Source organism: Telopea speciosissima, unplaced genomic scaffold, assembly GCF_018873765.1.
Source record: "Telopea speciosissima isolate NSW1024214 ecotype Mountain lineage unplaced genomic scaffold, Tspe_v1 Tspe_v1.0123, whole genome shotgun sequence".
Classification (NCBI taxonomy): domain Eukaryota; kingdom Viridiplantae; phylum Streptophyta; class Magnoliopsida; order Proteales; family Proteaceae; genus Telopea; species Telopea speciosissima.
In genome coordinates, this window is record NW_025317459.1 from 1 (window position 1) to 24,629 (window position 24,629).

Consider the following 24,629-nt stretch of genomic DNA (forward strand, 5'->3'; position numbering starts at 1 on the left):
GGCGCCGTGAGAGAGAAGAAACTGAAATGAAGAAACAGTTGAAGAGGCAGCTGGAGGAAGCGGAGAAAGATCAACGACGCCGAGAAAGGAAGAAGCTGAATTAAAAAAGCAACTTGCCATGCAAAAGCAGGCTTCAATGATGGAACGCTTTCTTAAAAACACAAAGAATAATTCACCTAGACAAGATGAAAATTCTTCAACAAAAGCAACTGCTTATGATCATTTCTGGAAGAAGGATGAAACACTTAATGCTGTAACTTTGTCTATGGATAATGTCCTATCTTTGAAAGATGGGATAAGTACCGTTGAACTTTTCAAGTAATTTTTGAACTCTTTTGCTTTGTTTTCTTCTTTTTAAAATTTTGAATCCATACTCTTCATTTTCCTGAACTCTATTCATGCATTGCAGGTCACACCGGAGTTCTTGGTGTCAATTGCGTCATACTTGCCATTCCAACAGATCCCAGCATTGGGGTGTCGGTGTAAGCCTAAGAGAGTGTTGATCAAGGAACTTAAGCTAACTTCTAACAAAGGAGTGGAATGTGGTGATGAGCTAGACAAGCTTGTAAATGGATGGGAAGAAACAGTCTCTGATGATAGATCTGGTCGTCATAATGCACATGATCCTCCAACTGACATCCGGAAACATACTAGAGCTCTGAAACTTTTGCAGTTTGACAAGAGCCATAGGCCAGCATTCTATGGCACATGCCCTAAAAAAAGGTAAGCTCCCTTTTCAAGGTTCTAGAAGAGATCTAGAAGCAAGAATTACAACCAGGATCACTATAGATGTCCATAGAATCATGTTATGGACAAAATATACCGAAAATAGGAGAAACTTAATAATTCAATACCAATGATGAGATTAAAACAAAATCTGGTCAAGTGCAGAGGATAATCTGATCTATCAACTGATATAAAATCTTGAAAACCAGAACTGAAATTCTTACTTGCTTAATGTTTAAACTAGAAGCAAGAATCGAAGAAACAATTCAGATTTTGATCATCAGATCTAAGAAGTAGATTTGAGTCTAGGATGATTCTGGATCTTCGATTAAATCTCAGAAATGATATTCAGCAGGAAACAATAGAAACTGTGAAATAGATATGCTCAAAGAGACAGAGAGAAGAAGAAACAGTAGAAGCAGAAGATATTCTTGAAGAATATGCAGAAGAGGATTAATGACAGAAAGCATCTGATTGCAGGATTTGATCAGAATTAGGTTAGGAAAAGGGTCAGCCAGGTGTGGAAAACCTAGTCCCATATGCACTGCTCAGTAGCACAAAAACTCTTCAGAACTCTTACTCAAATCATATCTAATTGATTGGGGGGGGATGTATACATGTATATAGGAACAGAACCTTATACAGCCGTCAAGTATCCAAATCACTCAAACTCCTTTAACTAAAACACTAATCTCGTGTAGTGGCTTCACCCTCTCTTTATAGGCTTATATTTTGAGTCTGTTACCCATGAACAAGTAGCCCAAGGCCCAAAAATTGCATTAATTCCCTGGTGTTGGAAAAAAACTCATCCTCAAGTTTTATAGTAGGGAAGAATCATCTCCACTTGATAGGCGTTCATGATTAGTCGCTATGATCCCAAACAAAATCAGCGATCATTAGAACCTTGTTATTAAAGAATTTTTTGAGGTGGAACAAAATCTATGCATTCTGGAAATCTGTTGGGATGATCGCAATTTGGTTTTCTTCAACAGAGTTCTTGACTGCAGGAAGTCTTCAATTGTAGCCTGCTTTTGAAGATCTTCTACCATAGGAACACTGTCAAATCATAGTTGTCAAGGCGTTGCCTAGGTGTCCAGGCGCCTTGGTCACCTTGGATACCTTGTTCTCCTAAGCGGGCGCCTTGGTCACCTTGTGTCCAGGGCCCCTCCAACGCCTTGGGTCGCCTAGACGTTATAGCGTATGAGTCAAATTAGGTCTCAACTGGAATCTTTTCTTGAATATTGTCAATCTCAATTGGATTGTCATGCACATCTTCAATCAGATTGTTCTCCATCAGATCTTCTTTGTCATTCATTGGTGAGTCTCCTTGGATCTTCTTGTTGCTTCGTTGTGATTGCTTGAGGATTATTCCATCGGGTAGAAAACTCATCACATTTCTTGTGCCACTTTTTGATGTTGTTTTGCATTCTCCTACCAAAACATATTTCATATCGCCCACCAACTAATCATCTGCTCGATTAACTGAGGATCCATAATGAATGGGGACATTAGCTTTGGCTCTGATACTAAATAATGCAGTTCAAGGTCCTAGAATGGATCTAGAAACAAGAGCTGCAACTAGGAAAGTATAGAAGTTGATAGAGTCAGGTTATGGGTAGAATAGATGGAAAATTAGAGAAATTTAATAATTCAAGACCAACAATCAGATTAGACCACAAATCTGGATGACTGTAGAGGGTAATCTGATCTATCAACTGATATAAAATCTTGAAAATCAGATCTGGAATTATAGATGATTCCTCACTTGCTTACTGTTTGAGCTAGAAGCAAGAATTGAGGAAACAATTCAGATTTTGATGATCTAAGAAGATGTTCAAATTTGAGTCAAGTATGATTCTAAATCACATATTTGATCTTAGAAACAATATTCAGTAGGAAACAATAGAAACTGTGAAATTGATATGTTCAAAGAGAGAGATAAGAAGGATATGCTTGAAGAATATGAAGAAGAAGAGTTTAGGAAAAAAAGCATTTGATCTCAGTCATCAGGACTAAAAGTAGAAGAAAAGATCAGTCTACCAGATCTGGAAAACCCAGTCTCTTATGAACAGCTCATCAACACCAAAACTATGAAGAAAACTAAATTTCCCCCCCTCAAATCATGTCTAATTGATGGAGGATATATAAATATATCTTGAAATTCTTAATTAGACTCATAAAATGACTCCTAATCACTCACACTGACTTACTAAATTGACTCAAACAAAACTCTTAGACGGTTATTAAGTATCATAATTTTACTCTTAACTCCTCTAATGAACTAATCTCGTGCAATTTACCCCCACTTAATAGGTTTATAATTTAGATCCATTACAAAATTAACCCCATAAGCAAGTAGCCCAAGGCCCATATAAAACCTATCTATGGCCCCAAATAAATTCTTCCTAGGCCTCATTGGGGCAGTCTTCACTGCCTCATCTCTTCTATTTTTCTGATTTGTATTTAGTACAGGAGAGTATTGGTTGTTGAGGAATATAGAGCATCATGCTCTATGTTGAGGGCAGAAACAGTACATCCAATGGGTTGGATAGGGCTCATTTGGGAGATCTTGTATTGAGAAAGCGGTGTGATAGGCTAGACAGTTAGATTCGTAGAGGATATAGACTTCAATTTATTGCTATAGATGATCTGTTAGGTTTGAACCAGTGACTTGTGAGTACCAGTTTCTTGCAAGTGCACCATCTTTGGTGTCTATCCTACTGTAGCATGGATCCCCTTCTCCCTCTCTCTCTCGCTCTCTATATATGTGTATATATATATAATCTGATACTGAATTATTTGCTTTTTAGTTATGTTGTTGGACCTCGTCACCCTTTTAAGAAGGACCCGGATCTGGATTATGATATCGACAGTGAGGAAGAGTGGGAAGAGGTATTAGTGATATTTTTGTGTGGTTAATTTATGATTCTCATTAGCTAAATTCCCTGCATTTAAGATATTGAGCACATAATGTTCTCCTTGTGCAGGAGGAACCTGGGGAAAGCCTTTCTGATTGTGATAAAGATGATGAGGAGGAAAGTGTAGAGGAAGGGAATCTAAGAGCTGATGATGAAGATGGAAGTGAAGATGGATTCCTTGTACCTGATGGATATCTCTCGGAAAATGAGGTACTTATTGCAATATACAGCTTACATACTTTCCTTTGCAATCACTTATCTAATGTGTTCTAAAATTCACATCAAAACATCAGCTTCTGCTTTTTGGGTTTCTAAAACTTATATTTTTAGGGTCACCTTTTGGTCTGATAATATTAATAGGAAACTTTATAGACAACTGGACAATATTTTTATGTTCATATGTGACGATGTGGTTCCAAGATCACTATTAAGGTGAAGCTGGTTTTTTGGTCAGTGTTGATGCACTAATTGGAATCCCAATTGTTGTATGATCTGCTTCTTATCATTTTTAAATAGATATTAATTTTTTGTTGAAAGGGGAATTTGCTGCCATAAAATATGGATTCATGGGGTTGGGAATAAAACGATTTGTTGTTAAACAATGGGGCATCTTGTGAATTTACCATATATTGGTGCAACCTAGGGTTCAATAGCCCTGGTTATAGGTCGCTATGGGCTCATGAAAGCAAATAAAATCCAATTATAAGAAAGCAGTGGTGATACTGTAATTATTCCAAAATTCAAAACCAAAGGAGGATAATAATGACTTGATGGAAATTAAAGTTACAAAGGGAGGGTTGTTCTGGAATTTCAGAAGGGAGGAATAATGAAACCCAACTAAAATAGGAAGGATTTTTTTTTGTAAATACCAAAAAAGAAGATCTTCACTATTGATAGAAGAAGTTTTCTTCTAGCTCACTAATCCAGCGATGGAGGGATCACCTTGCGATTGATCCAGCATTCCAGCCTCTCTACAAAGAGCCCAAATCACAGGAAAACTTAGGATTAGATTCGTTAAGTCCTGTCCCTATCAAATCCAAACCAATAACAGACCCAAGGAGGCAAGGAGGAGGATAAAGCAGAAAAAGTTATGCAAGTTAGGGCTGGCAGTATAGCAGGAACCAGCGATAGTTGCTGTTCTGCAACTCAACTACAGAGTGGGCTTTCAGATATGAGATTCTAGGGTTTAGTTTGCATATGCAAGCCCTACCCTCAACCAAAATCTCAGGTCAATTGGAGTTCTGGAAGAGTTCCAATGAACTCTTCTTTGATCACTTTATTGCCAGTACAGGAGCTGGAAAGAATAAGAACCAGAATACCTGGGGAAAGAAGAAAATAAAGGGAAAGGAAGAAGATACCGAGGTATAGAGAAGGAACAAAATAAGGCTTAAGGAGATCTGACCTGATGAGAAAGTATCAACCAGATGTAGAGGGTGGAACAAAGAGGACCTCGGCTCGTCTGCTACCAGTCTCACGCAAACAGTACCCAATAAGTTTCTATTCTGTTCTCAAAACTATCTCATCGATGGGTGATTACAACTTCTTATAAGACTCCAAAAACATAAAATAACAAGAAGAAATAGAAACTCAATCAAACCTCCTACTATATAATTAAAAAAAACATTAATTACAAAATATCCTTAAATATGTTAGGCCCTATCGTGCAATTGCATCAGCTCTCCTACTCTTAAAACAACTCTACTCCTTCGAGTTAGGTAATGAACCCAAGATGCCCCTGTATTTATCTCAATGTTGGGTGGCACATATCTCTAGGAAGACAGTCAGACTGTAACTTTATGAGTGGGGAGGATAGACTGGCGTGTAATAGTAGGAGAAAAGAAGTGTTGTTTTCGAGGCATATCCATCAATATGTTTTGCAACATCAGAAAGGTCCACCTTCCTTATTTCACCTTGATGTTCCGTGCACCATCGTAGAGAATACCCACTATTGCGTCAAGAAATCACTCAGCGGTCCTTCGAGTGCCGTAATCTGCAAAAGACCCTGGGGTGACAAAGGAGAACCGGTGTGGTTCCGGCCTAGGATTCTCCGATGCCTAAGTTAGATCTCTCTGAGCAAACAAATGAATAGTAGTATTCAAGTTGAGTTAAGATGTCCCTTGATGGGGTTGTGTACCTTGCCTTTTATAGTAGCGTATGGCGGTGTGGAGAGTCCTAGTCGATGTAGAGTGTTTGCCGTAGGTGATAGAGTCCCTGAGTAGCAGGGCTTATCCTTGATAGGTTGTCTTCCTGTGAGACGTCGTGTCACGGTAGACCTAGTAGTCGTCTTCTTGTAAGAAGTAGTGTCCTGATAGACTTAGCATCCTTGGTGGATAGACCTCATTTATGTGGTAGGTGAGGTTCCTAGTATATGAGTCCGTTCAGATTACGTGACTTGATAAGCGGTGGCCTAGAGTCATTGGTAATGCGGTCTGTGTCTTGTTGATGGCGGTGGTTGCTGCTGTGTTTGAGGGAGACTGTGCCTGGGGATGACGTGTTCGAGGGAGCTGTCGTCCAAGGGGGTTGGCGCCCAAGAAGGTCCACACCCCAAGGGGGGTTGGCGCCCGGGAAGGTCCGCGCCCCCAAGGGGGTTGGCGCCCATGGGCGTTGGTGGTTGGCATCTGCGGTCGGTTCTTCCCCGGCTCTATCTTGGCCCGCATTCTTAGGTCGTGCCACGTGACGACCTCTGATTGGTTGGTGTGAATTTAAGTTCATCATTTGCCCCCCACTCTCTTGGAACAGCGTGCTCAAGAGAGTATCCTTTGCGTACTTGTACCCACTAGGGGGTTTCCTGCGAATAATTTCTTTTTTGAGGATGTGCTTGTGAATTGCTTGGTGAGGGAGAGGTTGTGGGTTCAAACCTCTCCCCTCCCATTTTTTTTTTTTTTTGTAGATATATATGCTCGTCTCATTCTTCCTTTTCACATTTTCCATTTCTCTTCCTCTCTCTCTTGTTTTTGCTCTCTTTGCTTTCTGCATCTTCCACTTTGGCTTGGCATTGAGTTTGGTTACTATTCATTGTGCCCCCCATGTGTTTGTTCTTGGGTCGTAGTAAGAAGTAGTGTTCTCCCTTTGCGTGTTTGACACCTCTTGGCTTCTAGCTTTGACTTGGCTTGCTTCGAAGCGCATGACTTAGTATTTGGCCTTGGCTTTGTGCTTGTACTCGCTTGCTTGTTGATCTGTGTTTAGCTTGCCTTGGTTGATGCTTGCCCATTGTTCGCCATCCACGATCTAAGCCCGCCGATCGACGCTTCTCTCGATTTGCACCGGGCTCTGATCCACGCCCAGCTTGGTCCGCGCCCTTCTGATTGGCGCCCAAGTGTCCGCGCCCTTCTCGATCCGTTCCCCCTAGTTCGCACCCTCTCGATCCGCGCCCCTCTGAGTCCATGTCCCTCTGGTTTGCTCCTGGTATGTTCCTTTCTTTCTCTTCTCTTTTTTTTTTTTTTTTCTTTTGATTGGTTCGGCCCTGGTGGTTGCAGGTGGGCATCCCTCTCTTCTCATCGATTGCTTGATCTTGGGAGGTCGTTGCTTTGAGTAAGTAGTCAGTCTGTTTCATTGTTTGTCCATGTCTTCATCTGATGACTTTGATCCGACTACGGTCGTTGTTGGATCTACTGAGGAGTCTTCTTCGGGGTCGTCATCCCCCGCGGATACTTCTTCCTTGTCTTCCCCTGTTGCTAGTGATGGGGAGGAGGTTTCTGGAGGTCCAGCCCTTAGCAGGGGTCGTGAGGCCTCCAGAGCTTCTACTTCAGTCGGTGACCTTAGGAACAAGTTGGCTCATATTCCTAGCATCTTGACTTCTTCGGACTCGGCATTACTTTGTTGGGAGTACCATATACCCTCTGAGGTCGTGCTTCGCGTCCTTGGTCCTGATGACAACACTTACTCCCCTCGAGCGGATGAGGTCTGCCTCTACCGTATCTTCGCTCATGGTCTTTGTTTCCCCATCTCCCGCTTTGTGGAGTTGGTGTTGGAGCACTGGGGTCTCACTCCTAGGCAGGTGTTGCCCAACTCTTGGCGTGTCATTTTGGGCTTCTATGTGTTCTTCGCTCGGATGGGGCTTGTCGCCATCGTTCCCCTGTTCTCTTACTTCTATGTGTTGTCGAAGGGGGAAGAGGGGTGTTACCACTTCGCCTGTCGTCTCCCTAGGGGGTCGCTCGTCGCGCTCGATCCTCTGGTGGGGATCACCAGCTCGGTGAAGTATTGGAGAGACCGCTTCCTTTTTGCCATAGTCCCCCGATGTGCCTTGCGATCTACCTGGGAGGTTATTGATGTCAAGGGGGTGAACCGCCCTCTTGAGTTGAGCGATTTTGAGCGCGACTCCTTCCAGCGATGTCAGGGATGCGACCCGTTCGTCGTCTGTCAGCTGGATTCCGAGGCCTTCTTATGCCTTTGGAAGTTGAGTCCTGGTAAGACATTTGGCTTCTTTAGTATTTGCTTATATACTTTTCTTCTGTGCACCTGTTATCTGACTTGTTGTATGTTCCTTGATTGTATGTTGCGGTATAGTGGATATTCGACCTGATCTTAGTGTCTTTCGCTCGGATTTGCGGAAGAGGAGTACTCAGGCTGCTCCACCTGGGGTTGGTTCTTCTGCTGCTGATCCTCTAGTTCCTGCTTCTTCTCCTTCCGGGGTCACTGGGACTAAGCGGAAGGGAGGCCCTGACCCCCCTGGCTCGGTAAGGTCTGGACTGCGGGTTATCCTTCCACGGTTGTCTCATACTGTCACAGCTCCTGGATCCTCTGTTCCACCCCCTTCTAGAGGTAAAGGGGTGGTCTCCTCTTCTTCTGACGCTGTTGCTGATCCGCCCACCTCCTCCCCTTTGGTGCTACCTTGGGATCTTCAGGAGGGAGCGACGTTGACCAGTCGCGGTGTATACCGTGAGTGGCTGGATATGGGGAGGCTTCCCGGTGAGCATTCGGTCCTGTAGGGGTTTAGCGACGCCTTCCTGACACAGTCCCTCTACCAGGACATGGCTTTTGTGAGTTGTGCTTCTTACTCTTTTGCTTTTGGTGTTGTTATTACTCTTGTACTTGGGAAGTTGGGATGATTTTTTGTGGCTATGTTGCTTGCAGGTCCAACATCGTGTCACAGAGACTGGGCTTTGCCTAGAGAGCCATGCCTTTCGAGAGATCCAGCTGAATCGTAAGTTTCAGGGCTTGGAGAAGGAGCTTCAGGGGCATAAGGTCACCCGGGAGGAGGCCGTGGCACGGGAGAGGAGTATGGCTGAGGAGCTCAGGGTGGCGTCTGCTGCAGCTGCCGAAAGCTCATCTAGAGTTCGTGCCCTAGAGGAGGAGCTTCGCACTTTGAAGCGGAGTCATGAGGTTGAGGTGTCCGAGGTTGGGGAGCGAGTAGTGGCAGCTTATCATAAGTCTCCTGAGATCACTGCATACTTCTACAAGTACAACCAAGAGATATATGATGCCGGCATCCGAGACTTGGCGGTTCGCATTCTGGAGACGACCCCTGACTATGACTTCTCAGGGTTCCCGAAGGTCACCACGTTGTTGCCTGCAACTGCGGCTATGGCTCGTGCTTCTCCGGAGGGCGACGTTGTGGCGATGGAGGAGGGGGTGGTCTTGCCAGAGGAGAGTATTGCTCGCCCTGCTGAGGCTGATATGATGTCCCCTGCTGGGTCGGATGCCGCCCCTCCGTCTGATGCACCCTGAGTTGATAGGTTTTTTTTTGGATGTTGAACTTTGGATTGTGATCTCTTTTGGATTGTATGCACTTGACTTTTTTATCTTTTTTGATGTGGATGTTGCATATATGTGATCTTTGTTGCCTTGACGGTTCTCTTACCTTTGTAATCCTCGGTGGTCTGTAATCTTTAATGATGTTCACGTCTTGGAGGTCCACGGATCTTGGTGGCCTACGGGCCTTGGTGGCATAACGCCTTGGTGGTCAACGGACCTTGGTGGCATAACCCCTTGGTGGTCTACGGACCTTGGTGGCCAACGGGCCTTGGTGGCATAACGCCTTGGTGGTCTATGGACCTTGGTGGCATAACGCCTTGGTGGTCAACGGACCTTGGGTGGCCAACGGGCCTTGGTGGGGTGGCAGTGATCCGGTCGAGTAGTAGAAGACGAGTATTTCCGAAACCAACTCTTTACTTCAATAAAAAAATTTTAAATTGTTCTTGAAACAGTGATGCCATCTACTGCTACTGCTACTACTACTGTTACCACTACCACTACTATTTTACTGCTGCTGTTGGTGGTGTTGCTGCTCTGCTGCTATTGCTTCTACTGATAGTACTTCTTCAGGTGTTCCGAGTTCCAGGTACGGTCTACCTTCTTGTCCCTCGGAGTTTTCAAACGGTATGTTCCTGGATGTATCTGGTTGGAAACTATGTAGGGTCCTTCCCAGTTGGCAGATAGCTTCCCTTCCTTCCGCGGCTGCGATGCACTTGCCCTCCTTAGTACTAGGTCCCCCTGATGAAATAGCCTTTCTCGCACCCTGGCATTGTAGTACTTGGCTGTTCGCTGTTGATATGCCACGTTCTTCAGTAATGCCTTCTCTCGTACCTCATCCAGGAAGTCTAGGTTGGCTCCCAGTCCATCTGTATAGGTTCTCTTATTGAAGTGTAGTACTCTGTGGGACATGGCGAGGACCTCTACTGGTGCCAATGCTTTTGTGCCATATGCCAAGCGGAATGGGCTTTCTCCGGTGGGTGTTCTTACTGTGGTGCGATATATCCACAGGACACTCAGTAGTTCTTCGACCCACTTCCCTTTGGCTCCTTCTAGTTTTTTCTTTATGCCATCCAGTAGGGTTCGGTTTGTGACCTCCACCTGACCATTGGCCTGTGGGTATGTTACCGAAACATGCCGATAGTCAATGTTGTAGCTTTGACAGAAGGCTCTGAACTTGGGGTTGTTGAATTGCTTTCCATTGTCGGAGACTATGATTTTTGGCACACTGAACCTGTAGATGATGTCGTCACGGACGAACTTCTCCATTTCATTCTCTGTGATCTTGGCCAATGGTTTGGCCTCTACCCACTTGGTGAAGTAGTTGATGGTGACCACCAAGTACTTGCGGTTGCCTGATGCTGCTGTGAAGTCGCCCAAGATGTCTACCCCCCACATGGCAAAGGGAATAGGGTTGAGGATCGATGTCAGTTTGGTGGCGGGTAGATGGGGTATTGGGGCGAACAATTGACATTGCTCGCAAGCCATGACGTATTGTATTGCTTCCTCTTGCATTCTCGACCAGTAGAGTCCTTGTCGAAGGATTTTGTAGGCTAGATGTCGTCTTCCTATGTGGCTTCCATAGATCCCCTCATGGACTTCTGCCAGGGCATATTGGGCTCCCTTGGGTCCTAGGCACCGAAGTAGTAGTGCTGTGGCCCCCCTCTTGTACAGTACTCTGTCCAGGACGGTGTACTTTGCAGCTCTCATCCTTATCTTCCTTGCTTCGACCTTGTCTTCTGGTAAGATGTCGTTCTAGTAGGTAGTTGAGTATAGGGTCCATCCAGCTAGGCCCTTCCTCAATCTCATTGACTTGCTTCTCCTGGTATGTTGGTTCATATAATATTTCCACGTACACTGCACTGGCCAGGTTTCTGAGTTCATCGTTGGCTAGCCTGGACAGTGCATCGGCGGTGGCGTTCTTGACCCTGGGAACTCGAACGATGTCGAACTTCATGAACCCGCTGATAAACTCTTGAGCACGTGCTAAGTATGACGCCATTCGATCTATCTTTGCCTCGTACTCTCCATTCACTTGGTTTACCACTAGCTGGGAGTCACTCCGGATGGATATGTGCGTGACTTGAATGGCTTTGGCCACCCAAAGTCCAGCCAGTAGTGCTTCGTACTCTGCTTCATTGTTGGATGCTGGGAAGGTGAACCGGAGAGCATACTAGATTCGAAATCCTTCGGGTCTGGTGAGTATGAAACCAGCTCTGCTTCGTGTGGCGTTATTCTCACCATCCACGATCATCTCCCATGATCCTCAGTCTTGGTCCTCTGGTTCCTCTGCTTTTACCTCAGTCTCAGGTAGGGTGCATTCGGCGACGAAGTCCGCTAGAGCTTGGCCTTTAATGGTCGTCCTGGGTTGGTACCTGATGTTGTGTTCGCTCAGTTCAACCGCCCAGGCGATCAACCGTCCGGAGATGTCTGGCTTGTGCAGTACCTTCTTCAATGGCAAGTTGGTGAGGACTGCGATGGTATGGGCTTGGAAGTAAGGTCTGAGCTTTCTAGCCGCGATCACTAGTGCATATGCTACCTTCTCAATCATTGTGTACCTGGTCTCTGCATCAATCAAGACATGGCTAACATAATAGATGGGTCTCTGTATCTTACCCTCTTCTTTTAGTAGCACTACGCTCACTGCAACGGGTGTCGCCGCCAAGTAAATTTGCAACTCTTCGTTAGGTTTTGGGCGCCCAAGCAATGATGGATTCTCGAGGTACACCTTCAGCTCTTCAAATGCTTTTTGGCACTCCTCTGTCCATGTAAAGTCTTTAGGACTTCGGAGGTTCTTCAACGTCTTGAAGAATGGCAGGCACTTGTCTCCCGACCGTGACACAAACCTTGAAAGGGCAGCAATCCTTCCATTCAATCTCTGTATTTCTCTGACTGTCCGGGGTAGTGCCATCTCTTGGATGGCCTTGATCTTGGATGGGTTGGCTTCTATTCCCCGTACTGAGACCATGAACCCCAAGAATTTTCCTAACGTCACCCCCGAAGGCGACTTCGCAGGGTTTAGCTTCATCTGGTTCCTTCTCAGCACGACGAATACTTCTTCCAGGTCTGTCAGGTGTTGGTGGGCTTGGACGCTTTTCACGAGCATGTCATCTACGTATACCTCCATGTTGTGCCTAATCTGTTCCTCGAACATCCTGTTGACCATCCTCTGGTAGGTGGCCCCTGCATTCTTCAATCTGAACGGCATGACATGATAGCAATAGTTCTCCTTGTCCGTTCGGAAGGCGGTGTAAGACTCGTCATCCTCATGCATGAGGATCTGATTGTAGCCAGAATAGGCGTCCATGAAACTCAACATCTCATGTTCGGCGGTGGTGTCGATCAGCAGATCGATCCTGGGTAGTGGGTACTCGTTTTTTGGGCACGCCTTGTTCAAGTCAGTGTAGTCGACACACATTCTCCACTTCCCATTGGGTTGGTACCATGACCACGTTTACGAGCTAGGTAGGGAACTTCTTTTCTTTGATGAACCTTGCTCAGCTCAACTTCTCGACCTCTTCCTTGATGGCTGCCTGTCGGTCGAGGGCGAAATTTCTTCTCTTCTGCTGAACGGGCTTCCTGGTTGGGTCTGCATGCAATCTGTGCCCTGCTATGGATCTGGGTATGCCTGGCATGTCGGCAGTTGACCATGCGAAGACATCCATGTTAGTCTGGAGGAGATACCCCAGTTCTTCTTTCTGCTCATCGCTCAATAATGAGCCAACCTGTATGACCTTGGAAGGGTCGTCTTTGCTGAGTGGCCAGGGGATGAGGTCCTTCACTGGTCTTCCTCTTTTTTCTGTCAGTTCATCTCTCTGGTCATTGACCAGGTTCTCTATGCATAGTGCCATCCCCTGTGTGTTGCCATTGTTCTTCTTCACAAAGGTGGCATAGCAGTCTCTGGCCTTCTTCTGGTCACCTCGAACTTCCCCCACTCTGTTGTCAGTAGGGAACTTCATCTTCAGGTGGAGTGGAGACACCACACCTTTAAGGGCTATCAGGGAAGGTCGCCCTAAGAGGCCATTGAATGACACCACAGACCTGACGACCATGAAGTTTACCATGATGGTCACCTGTCGAGGGTGCTCTCCAAAGGTGACAGGCAGCTCTATGGTGCCTTTGATGGAGGCTGTGGCGCCCGAGAATCCATGGAGGGAGGTGGGTTCTGGCTTGAGTTGATCATCTCCGAATCCGAACTTGCGGTAGGCTTCCAATGAGAGTACATCCACGGACGCCCCTGTGTCTATCAGCACCCTGTGCACGAGTCGGTTGGCTATCTCTACCTATACTACCAGGGCGTCCTCATGTGGAAAGCTCACACCTTCCAAGTCATCATCCGAGAAGGAGATCACCGTCTCGGTCTTTGTTATCTTACTTGGCTTCTGTGTTACTCCCATGAACCTGGCATGGGCTTTGGCCTTTCTGGTTGATTCTTGCCTCGGTCCTCCAAGTATGGTGAGGATGGGGGCTCCCTTGGTGTCGCTGGGCTCTGCTACATCTCTTCTTTCATCAGTGCGGTCTCTCTCCCTATCTTGGTCCGCTCTTCTTTCTTCCCTCGGTTCTCTTTCTCGGTCACGTCCTCGATCTCCCTGGCCTGAACGGCCATCACGTCTCCCCTTCACGTACTTGTTCAAAATCCTTGCTTTCATAAGGCCTTCTATCTCCCTCTTCAGTTGGTAGCAGTCTTCTGTGTCACGCCCATAGTCCTTGTGGAAGAGACAGTACTTGTTGGGATTGCGCTTCTCAGGTCCTGCTAGCATGGGTTGTGGCCATCAAACTAGGTCATGGTCCTAGATCTGCATAAGAATTTGGTACTTGGTGGTGTTCAGCGGTGTGTACTCTGGACTGTCTGCTCTCTCACTCCTCTTTGGGCGACGGTCACCTCTTCCTGATGGGCGATCGCCCTTTTCTTGTCGACGTTCAGTCCTCGACTTCTTACTTTCTTTACGGTCATCTGGTGCTGACCTCTTGTTGTCCTGTGGCTTGGCTTCAATTGCCTTCTTCCGAGCTTGTACTATCTCGATCATGTTGGCGAACTCGTTGCATCGCTCCAGGGGCTCCTTCATAGTCCTGGTCTCATGACGCGCCAGGTCCTTGATCAACTCCATGTCTCGGATGCCCCCAGCCAAGGCAGCATGCTGGGCTGGTCGTCTAAGTCTCTGACTTCTAAGGACTCCTTGGTGAACCTGTTGACATACTCCCTGAGAGACTCCCCAGGATTTTGTATCACGTTCAGTAGATTGATCGTGGTCTTCTTTTGCTTGACGCTGCTTTGGAAGCGGGTCACAAACAGGTCGCATAGCACTGCAAACAACCCAATCGACTGCGGTCACAGTCTAGAGAACCATGAGGTCGCCGCACCCTTGAGGGATGCAGGGAATGCTCGACAGGATACCACGTCCGATCCACCATATAGCGTCATCATGCCATTGAATAGTTGATGTGGTCATTAGGGTCGGTGGTACCACTGTAGAGTTCAAAGGTGGGTAGCCTGAACCTGGATGGGAGTGAGGCTGACATGATCTCTTCTGAGAAGGGGTTTTGTCCAGGGATTGAGTGTGTCTCACCCTTGGTCTGCTTCTTCAACCCTTCCAGCTTTTCGTCCAACTCTCGGAGTCTCTTGTCTAGCTCTTCATCCCGTGTTTGTCCTTCACGTCTGACTGGTCGTTCGCTACGAGTTCGTTCATGTCCTCTCCTGGAAGTCCCCTCCCGTCTCGACTGTTGATGAGATGGTGAAGGGTCGCGTTGTGGTGAATCTTATCTTGACCACGAGGGGCTTGCTTCATGGTAAGTCCGGCTTTGCTCTGGCGCATGGCTTCCTCCTAGTCGACCATCAAACATCGACCTCGGGATGGACCCTTCAGGGTTAGGTATAACGGATTGGTGTGATCGTGTTCTCCCCTGATTCGACCGTGCTGGAGGATCCGTCGACCTCCCCCTAGGTTGGGAAGGCTCTCCCCGTTGCCTGATGTGCCTCTCTGATCTATCACCCCTGGGAGGGGACCTCCTGGGGCTCTGTTCACGTCGAGGGTCCGTCCTGCGATGGTGTGATGTTGCATGCTGCCTCAGGTAGTCACGGAAGAGTCGTTGATTCTCAAGGATTTGTCGCTGTAGGTCATTGATCTGACCCATAGTTGATGGGGCATTAGGGTCAGGTACCACCTCCACCATCACTTCTTTGTTGGGTTCGACTACCGCAACTTGATCATCGTCCGGGATCTCCCTCTCCAGAGAGACATGGTCCTGGTCATTGGCTCTGCGACGTGAGCTCTCTAGGAGAGGTGATCCATTCCCCTCCCTCAGGGCATTGTTGGTGGAGGGAGCAATCTTCTTTCCTCGTGGTGCCATGGTTGAACAGTTATGGAAACAAGCTAGTAGAGGTAATGGCTAGTGTCGTTCCCATAGACGGCGCCAATCTGTTGCGTCAAGAAATCGCTCAGCAGTCCTTCGAGTGCCGTAACCTGCAAAAGACCCTGGGGTGACAAAGGAGAACTGGAGTGGTTCCGGCCTAGAACTCTCCGATGCCTAAGTTAGATCTCTCTGAGCAAACAGATGAATAGTAGTGTTCAAGTTGAGTTAAGATGTCCCTTGATGGGGCTGTGTACCTTGCCTTTTATAGTAGCGCATGGCGGTGTGGAGAGTCCCAGTCGATGTAGAGTGTTTGTCGTAGGTGATAGAGTCCCTAAGTAGCAGGGCTTATCCTTGATAGGTTGTCTTCCCGTGAGACGTGGTGTCATGGTAGACCTAGTAGTCGTCTTCCTGTAAGAAGTAGTGTCCTGATAGACTTAGCATCCTTGGTGGATAGACATCATCTACGTGGTAGCTGAGGTTCCTAGTATATGAGTCCGTTCAGATTACGTGACTTGATAGGCGGTGGCCTAGAGTCCTTGGTGATGCGGTCTGTGTCTTGTTGATGGCGGTGGTTGCTGCTGTGTTTGAGGGAGACTGTGCCTGGGGATGACATGTTCGAGGGAGCTGTCGTCCAAGGGGGTTGGCGCCCAAGGAGGTCCACACCCCAAGGGGGGTTGGCACCCGGGGAGGTCCGTGCCCCCAAGGGGGTTGGCGCTCAAGGGTGGCCGCGCCCGATGGGGTTGGTGCCCGTGGGCGTTGGTGGTCGGCGTCTGGGTCGGTTCTTCCCCGGCTGTCTTGGTCCGCATTCTTAGGTCGTGCCACGTGGCGACCTCTGATTGGTTGGTGTGAATTTAGGTTCATCACCCACCTTTCGCTGCCAAGGTTACCCTAAGAGAACATCACAATGGGCTAAGGGGCTGACTAATCAAGACACCTGGTTGTGAAGTGGCCCAAACTGTAGTCTCTAACATTAAGCTCAAAACATCGCACATAAATCTTCTTATAAAGCTGCTTCTTGCGGGAGGTTAAGTGCTCCAACTAAATCTGCAGAGATGAGGTTGGCTTTCACTCCTGTATAGAGAACCGTATGAACTGCTGTCGAATCTCACCATGCGGTAGAATACCCTTCTGTCGAAGAGGGGAGCCTTCTTTACTAGTCTATTGGCGAGGGAGGTAAGACTAGCGGAGTTAACTTCAACCTCGTCACCACTGCCACCATTAGGTTCATCATCTGGATCTGAAGGAATAGGTTCAGGAATATCCACATCATCCTTGTTCTTGGTTGCCAATAGCTTCTCAATCAATGGGAGCGGATGGGTCTTGTTGGGACACTTGCTGTCGAATTAGCCTTTCTCACCACAATTGTGATACAATGTTCTTCAGCCAAGCGTTACCCTTGGAGACATCTGGTTTCTTTTCTTCAATCTTATAGGGCTCAAATTTTCTACTTCAGTCTTGAGTGTAGGCCTGTAAGCTGAAGAATGATTGATCATGTCGTTCAAGTGGCTGAACTTTTCTTAGCGGTCTTGGCATACGGAGTTGCCACATTGCCTGATTGGAAATCATTGTTAGCAAGCTCTAATTGGATCTCGGTGTTCAGCCCACTAATGTACCTCAATACCAACTCCTGGTTCATCTCCTGCAGTCTGAATCTGGAGAACAACTTGTAAAACTCCATGGTGCAAGTATCCACATCTCTACTACCTGGATGGAGGTTGACCAGCTTGTGGAAGAGTACGGTCTCGTAATTGGGAGGAATAAATTCATCATTCAATATTTGCTTTATATCCTACCAATTAGTGACTGGTTCGAGTTACCGGATGAATCTCGACTGTAGCACATCATCCCACCATGAGCAAGCATAACCAGTAAACTTGGTTAGGGCGAGCTTGCACTTATCTTCTCGAAAGGATTTGTAGATGAAAATCCTCGACTTTGGTCAACAGTCAAAGAAATCCTCGGGTCCTTCCTCGTCATTGAACTTGGGAACCTCAAGCTTGATGCCGTAATCTGTCTGAGAATTGGTGTGTGACGTCCTGCGGAATAACTAGCTCGAATTGATGTCTTGGAGGTGCATCTGCAATCTGTAAAGTACCACATGAGGAGTTTGTGAAGATGGTCCTGCTTGGGTTCTCTTGTTGATATTTAGGTTCTCTAAAAGTAAAGCCATCTTGGTATTAAGAGCTGATATGGCTGCCGAATGCTCCTGGAATCTGGTCTTAATTATTGCTTCAGTCTGATGTTGTCTCTCAGTGAGCTCCTTGTATAATTTTTTAGCTCAATGTTGGTAATGTAGACGGTCCTGTCATGGTTAGATATTGGCGGAAATTCGGGTCTGATACTAAATTGATGTGATCTCTGGTTCAATAACCTTGATTATAGGTTTCTATGGGTCCACCAAATCCAATAAAATCCAATTATAAGAAAGCAGTAATGATTCTGTAATTGTTCCGAATTTAAAAGCAAAGGGGGATAGCAATAAGGACTTCAATGTCAATTAAAGTTAGAAAGGGAAGGTTCTGGAATTTCATAAGGGAGAGTGGAATAATGAAACCCAACTTAAATTGGAAGTTTTTTTTTTTGTAAATAAAAAAATTTATGTCTTTTATATTGAATAGAAGAGTTTTTCTACCTCATAAAACCAGCGTTGGAGGGAACCCCTTGTGATCGATCCAGCATCTCTACCAAGAGCCTAAATCACAGGAAACTTGGGTGTAGATTTGTAACTTTTGTCCCTATCAATTCCAAACCAATAACAGACCCAAGGAGCAAGGGTTAAAGCCGAAAAAGTCCTGCAAGTTAGGACTGGCGGTGTAGTTGGAACCGGCAATAGTTTCTGTTCTGCAACTCACAACAGAGTGGACTGTCAGGTATGAGATTCTAGGGTTTGCATATGGAAGCCCTACCCTTGACCAAAATCTCAAGTCAATCAGATTTCTGTTAGAGGAGGTCCAACGAAGTCTTCTTTGATCACTTTATCGCCAGTACTGGAACTGGGAAGAATACAAATCAGAATACCAGGGGAAAGAAGAAAATAAAGGGAAAGGAAGAAGATACTGAGGTATACAGAAGGAACAAAAGAAGGATTAAGGAGACCTGACCTGATGAGGAAGGGATTAACCAGAAGTTGAAGAGGGAAGAAAGAGGAACTTGACTGGTCTGCTACCAGTCTCACGGAAACAGTATCCAGTAAGCTTCTATTTCATTCTCAAACTTATCCCATCGATGGGTGATTACAACAACTTATAAGTCTCGAAAAACATAAAAATAGCAACTAACAAGAAATAGAAACTCAATCAAATCTCTTACTACCTGCTTTGCCAAAATACCCTTTCGTGCAACTGCATCATTTACCCAATGAAAAAGTATCAATAAAATGCAAAAAGGTTACCTTTGTTTCCTTCAAAATAGGACACATAATATATGTTGGGTGTTCCAGAACAGACAATGAGAAAAGAGTATCTCCAGGAAATGAAAGAGAAGGTATTGCACTAGAACCTGATGGTGTATCTGAATTTCATACTTGCCTTTGTAAATATTCAGGTTGAAGTCCTGTCTGTCATTCGTCTTTTGTAAACTTGGACTGTGCTTCCTGGATGACTGATTAGTGTCAACAGATAATTTCTTTCTTTTTTTAATAAATAACAAATTTATTAGAGAGAAAAAAAAAATGTGATTTATAGTCAACAAAGGAATCATTGGGTCAGACCATACAATCTCAAGAAGAGAAACTGCCCCAAACAAATTCGTTGACGGATTCTAGCATTGTATCATTGGTCTACATACCGCTGCCCGCTTCCCTTTGAAACTGAATTCAGTGTGCCACAAAGCATAGTTGTCAAAAAAAATTGAATTGTAGAATCATAAGTGGTTTTAAGAATTGAATTGTGAATCATAGGATTCATTCTGATTTTCCAAAATAAATGTAAAATCATAAGGCCATGTAATGTTGAATTAATGACTATGTGCCCATACTGTGACAATATATTGTTATAATCACAAATCACTAAGATTCACATGTGAAATCACAAACTTGAAGTACTTTTAGTAGCTTCATTCCTCTTCTGAACTTTTACATCTTCTTAGCTCTCCTTTGATTTAGAAAGCATTGTAATAAATAGAAAATGAAATCACATGATAATGAGAGAGATATGAAGAACAATGTTGTCAAAACTGATTTGAATTGTAAAACAGTAATGGGGTTTCTACGAATTGAATTGTGAATCTTGAATCAAATCTTCCAAAAAAGTTGTAAAAAAATGAGAAGTAATAAAATAAACAACAATCCGTCTATTTCAATGCATACACTTTTTCATATAGCCTTGTAATATTGAATCATTGACTAGGTGCCCATACTGCGAATTATTAGTGGTATAATCACAGATCACTATGATTCACTTGTCACCAATGCATTTAAGCATATTAGATCATTAATTGATTAAACAAGAAGGAAATAGTAAGTGCATCTTTTCCTTTGTTTTTCTTTTTCTTTTAATTTTTGTTGTAGTTGTGGTTTTTGAATCGTGATAATGAATTATCTGGCTTTGAAATGCAGGGAGTGCAAGTTGACAGAATGGAATTTGATATTGATGGCGCCAGAAGTTCACCCAGTTATAAACAAGATTCTGAGAGTGAGGAAGTTCGAACATCTCTTCGATTGCAGAAGTATCTCCACAATTTGACAGAGAATGCTCTCCGGAAGAACCAGCCGTTAATTGTATCAAATTTAATGCATGAGAAGTCAACTTTGTTGTTGTCTGAAGATATTGATGGTCCTAAACTTGAGGTTATGTGTTTGCAAGCCCTGAGAATGCAGGCTTTCCCAGAGGCTCTACCAATGGAAATATCGAAGGACAAACTGGATTTAGATGATGGTGTTTCCCAGACACCTGGCAAGGATGGTACTGCACCAAGAAGAGCTGTGACAGTTATACCAGACACAGACTTGCAGAAATTTGTAAGTTTTTGATGAACTTCGTTTTGTGAATTGAGGTCACACCACTTGGGAACTCAAAGTAAATACCAATTTGACTGGGATTCCAGGTTTCTGCTATTCAGTCATCACCATGTCGGATCAGGAAGGTGTTAGATTCCTTGCAGGAGATGTTCCCAGCTGTCCCAAAGTCTCAATTAAAAGGCAAAGTGCGTGAGATATCAGAGTTTCTGGATAATCGTTGGCAGGTAAGTAAAACTATGGGTTCAGTGCTTCATTCTTTCAGTTTCTCGGTGAAAACGGCGTGCCAAAAAGTGGAATTCTGGTACTAGTGCTGGTGGTACCTTATGTTTTAGAAGATTGAATAGTACTTTTAGAAGGAGAATCAAGTTACTACAATACAAGGACATAGGGATCGGACACTGCATATATTGATACAATTCTGAGTCAACTCAGTCGGGTTTCAGCCCAACTGTCTAAACTCAGGCACCCTAGACCTGTTCCAAACCGAGTTTTCAATAAGATTGGTCCTGGCTGATCCTGAGTCAACTCGGCTGATACGCCTTATCCTAATCCAATCCCTATCTCTATGGTAGAATGCAATTTTATTAGATGTCACTATTGTTCACTGTAATGTAGAGGATTTACTGAAAGATAATCTTGAAATGCAGGTTAAGAAAGAGGTTTTGGACAAGCTTGGCTCATCAGTTTCCCAAGGTATGCTTTCGGTGTCAGTAAGTTATTTTCTCAATGACCTGGGCTTTTTCATTGATGGTTCACCATCCATGTTCGATTAGCATAAAAATTACTCACTATACTGTGTAGAATCAATGTTGCATAGTATTGCATTTATATTTGTTTGTGTTCTTTGCTTGTGCAGAGAAGAATAGTGGGAGGCCAAAAGGGATTGCTAGATTTTTCTCGAAAAGATGTCTGCCTCCCGATGGTGAAACCGTCAATGCTGGTGAAACCTCTCCTCAACCACGCTGTAAACCTGAGACTGTTCATGATATACAACAGAGCACAGAAAATCTTTAACAGGGCTCTGCCAATCATGCTGTAAACCTTTGAATGAATGCATATATCCTTGTGATGTCATATGTTTAGGTTGAGGTGTGGAGTTATGTACAGCTAGTATATGTATTTCAGTGTTACAATCTTATGTATGGCTGACTGCAGCAGATTATACACTGCAGAGTTTTGGTTCAGATAATATAACTACTGAAACAGAGTAGGATATTACAGTAGGAAGGAAAGATTGTTTAACATGTATTTTTTCTTTTCTTTCTAGCCAGTGAGATGATTCTGCCATTCCATTAATGAAAATAATGATTCGGGTCAAGGCCAATAAAAGGAGATAATCTATTCATCTATTGGGGAGAAAATTGTAGTTTCGTGCTCCCCATTGATTCTCGCATATCCTCTTTGGGTTTTCAATAAGAAGCTTGGGTTTTCAATAAGAAGCTTCCATTCATCTTTGTGAAAATTTGTCTACTCACTGGACCTTCCAAGGTATGGGAAGATTCACTGATTCCCATGGTATACTACTATGAAATTTCATAGTACTAAGAAGGTAAGAATTGGAAAGTCAAACCAAAATATTCTCTACCTCACCTCTGTGGGAAGAGAGGAAATGAAGAGGTTCTATTACCATATCATTGTACGCGAGATTTAACTACAGAAAAGGTCTCCGCATTAGTACTCCAAAAAAAACTACTCAAAGTGAAATTACTAGGTAGGTCTGCTCACTCAAAAAAATTATCGGTAAATTACAGGTACCTCCCCTGAGGTGTGACCTAATTATACTTTTACCCGTCAGTTCGGAGAAATTACACGTTCCTTGAGTGTTTTTTTTGGGATACCCCTCCTTTAGGCCGATCAAATCCCCCCTTGGCTCGTACATGACCCCCGTGTCACGCATGAACCGGGAGCTTCTGGGCCCTAGTGAGTCTTAGGTGGGTGGCCCCATGTTGGATTTTGTGTTTTCAAAAGGTAGTTTTAAAGCTTTCCTTTTTTGAAATGGTTTTTTTTGAAATATGAGTTTCAAATATGAAAAATCCATTACCTCCACTTTGTTTTGATTTTGTTGGAAACACTTGTATATGTGTGTGCATAGTGGTTTGAACCAAGGACCTATTGTGTAAACTTGTAAGGAAACTTGGAAAGACATGAGAACCTCTTCAAGATTAGTCCTACATTGGTTAGGGATAAGTGGAAAAGTGAGCTAATATGAGCTCATGTAGCTTACAAGAAACATAGGTGTCACGCCCTTATCCCGATGTAAGATATTTTGCCACATAGGGGTATGACTGAGACAATTACACATCATCCCAACACCTACCAGAATCACAGATACAGTGTCCCGAGCCACAGTCTACCCTGTCATCACATTATGACGATAGAAAGGAACGTACAAAAGGAAATAAATCGTTCCAATCACAGAGTTAGCGGAAGTGAAAATTAAATTAAAATATATGAAATTATAGAGCATCGGTTCTCTAATGATAACACATAATATAATATCATTGTTCGTAACCATTTAATCTCTCCTAATGACTACACATATAGTTGTACATGATTGCAGAAGAAATACAGAAATTAAATAATAAATAATTTCTCCAAGGGCACAAATTCTTGGGTGTACATCTACATCCAAGCCACAGTCATCAACTCCATTTGATTCGCATCCAACGGTGCTCGTCAAGAGGTTATCTGCATATAAACTAAAAAGTGGTTGTACAACGGGATTAGCTACACTAGCTAGTGAGGGAGCAAAGGGGAATGCACATACATCACACAAACAATAACAAACAGAATGATGCATGCTGATGTTAGAATCATTTTGCACCTAACACACAATTCTATCAGTCAAGTATATCCTATTGTGATAACTCGGGAAACACTGAGGGTCACTTATCCTATCGCCCCAATGAAACCTCAGCTCTCACGAAGGGACCTGCACCGGTAGAAGCCATCATGACCACTCAGTGGCAAACTCCGATAGCCATCACTACCCCTGTTCTGGCCTCTCCCACCTTCACAGACCACAGGTGCTCAGACTATCTAACACATAAACCCCTTTTGGCAAGAGTCGTAGCATAAGGAAACAAGCATCCTAGCCGCAGATATACTATATGCATGTTCTATCGTTCCGAGAGGTATTCTGGGTGCATCAACGTCCCATTCCATCTAGTACCCGGGTACCAGCACGGCACAACACATACAGATCAGGATGACATATAACAATTTTCATAATTTAATAAATTGGGATTCTGGTACCGACACACCCGTCACCGTAGCCCGATACATTGGTGAGCATACCATCACATTCATAACATCTCACATTTGAATAAAATGCAATGCACACCATGCTTATAAATGTACCATAGCATGCTTAATATTAACAATTATATAATATTCAAACCCAACAAAGTCACCCAGAACCCACTCACTTAACTCGGGTGTCACTCGGCGTGATTGACATGAATCTCCCCGAACATCGGGTGTCATCCGGCGTGGTTCACATGAATCTCACCATTGCACCAACCTAACATACAAAAGAAGGCATTAAAACATGTATAGAAAGGTCCCATGCTAGGCCCCTAAGGTTAAAATCAAGTTTCAACCAAGACAGCACGAGCGGACTCATGGGCGGTCTCAGCAGTGGTGAATCCGCCATTGACTCCGTTCAGGCCAAAAAGTAAAATCAGAGTGAGCGGACCCACGAGCGGAACTTCTTAGTTGAATCTGATTGTTGATCCGTTAGACACCTGAGGCAATCATAAAAGGGAGCGGATCCACGGGTGGATATGCTTCTTGGGTCCGCCCCTGCATTCGTTCGATTTTCTGAGACAGATCCGAGAGCAACAGGTCCCGAACAGAGACAAACAGAGTGAATTCATGCCTTTGTCCGCTCAGGCTAATTTGCAGGGTTTGTACTAGACGGACTGACGGGCGGTACCACGATAGATGGATCCAGTCGTTCATCCGCCGGTAGTCTCTTCCGAGAT

At 44.6% G+C, this 24,629-nt stretch overlaps 1 pseudogene; it reads left to right on the forward strand.

Annotated features, from left to right (window-relative positions):
* Positions 1-5: 5 nt before the first annotated feature.
* LOC122647719 lies at positions 6-21,694 on the forward strand (annotated as a pseudogene).
* Positions 21,695-24,629: the final 2,935 nt, after the last annotated feature.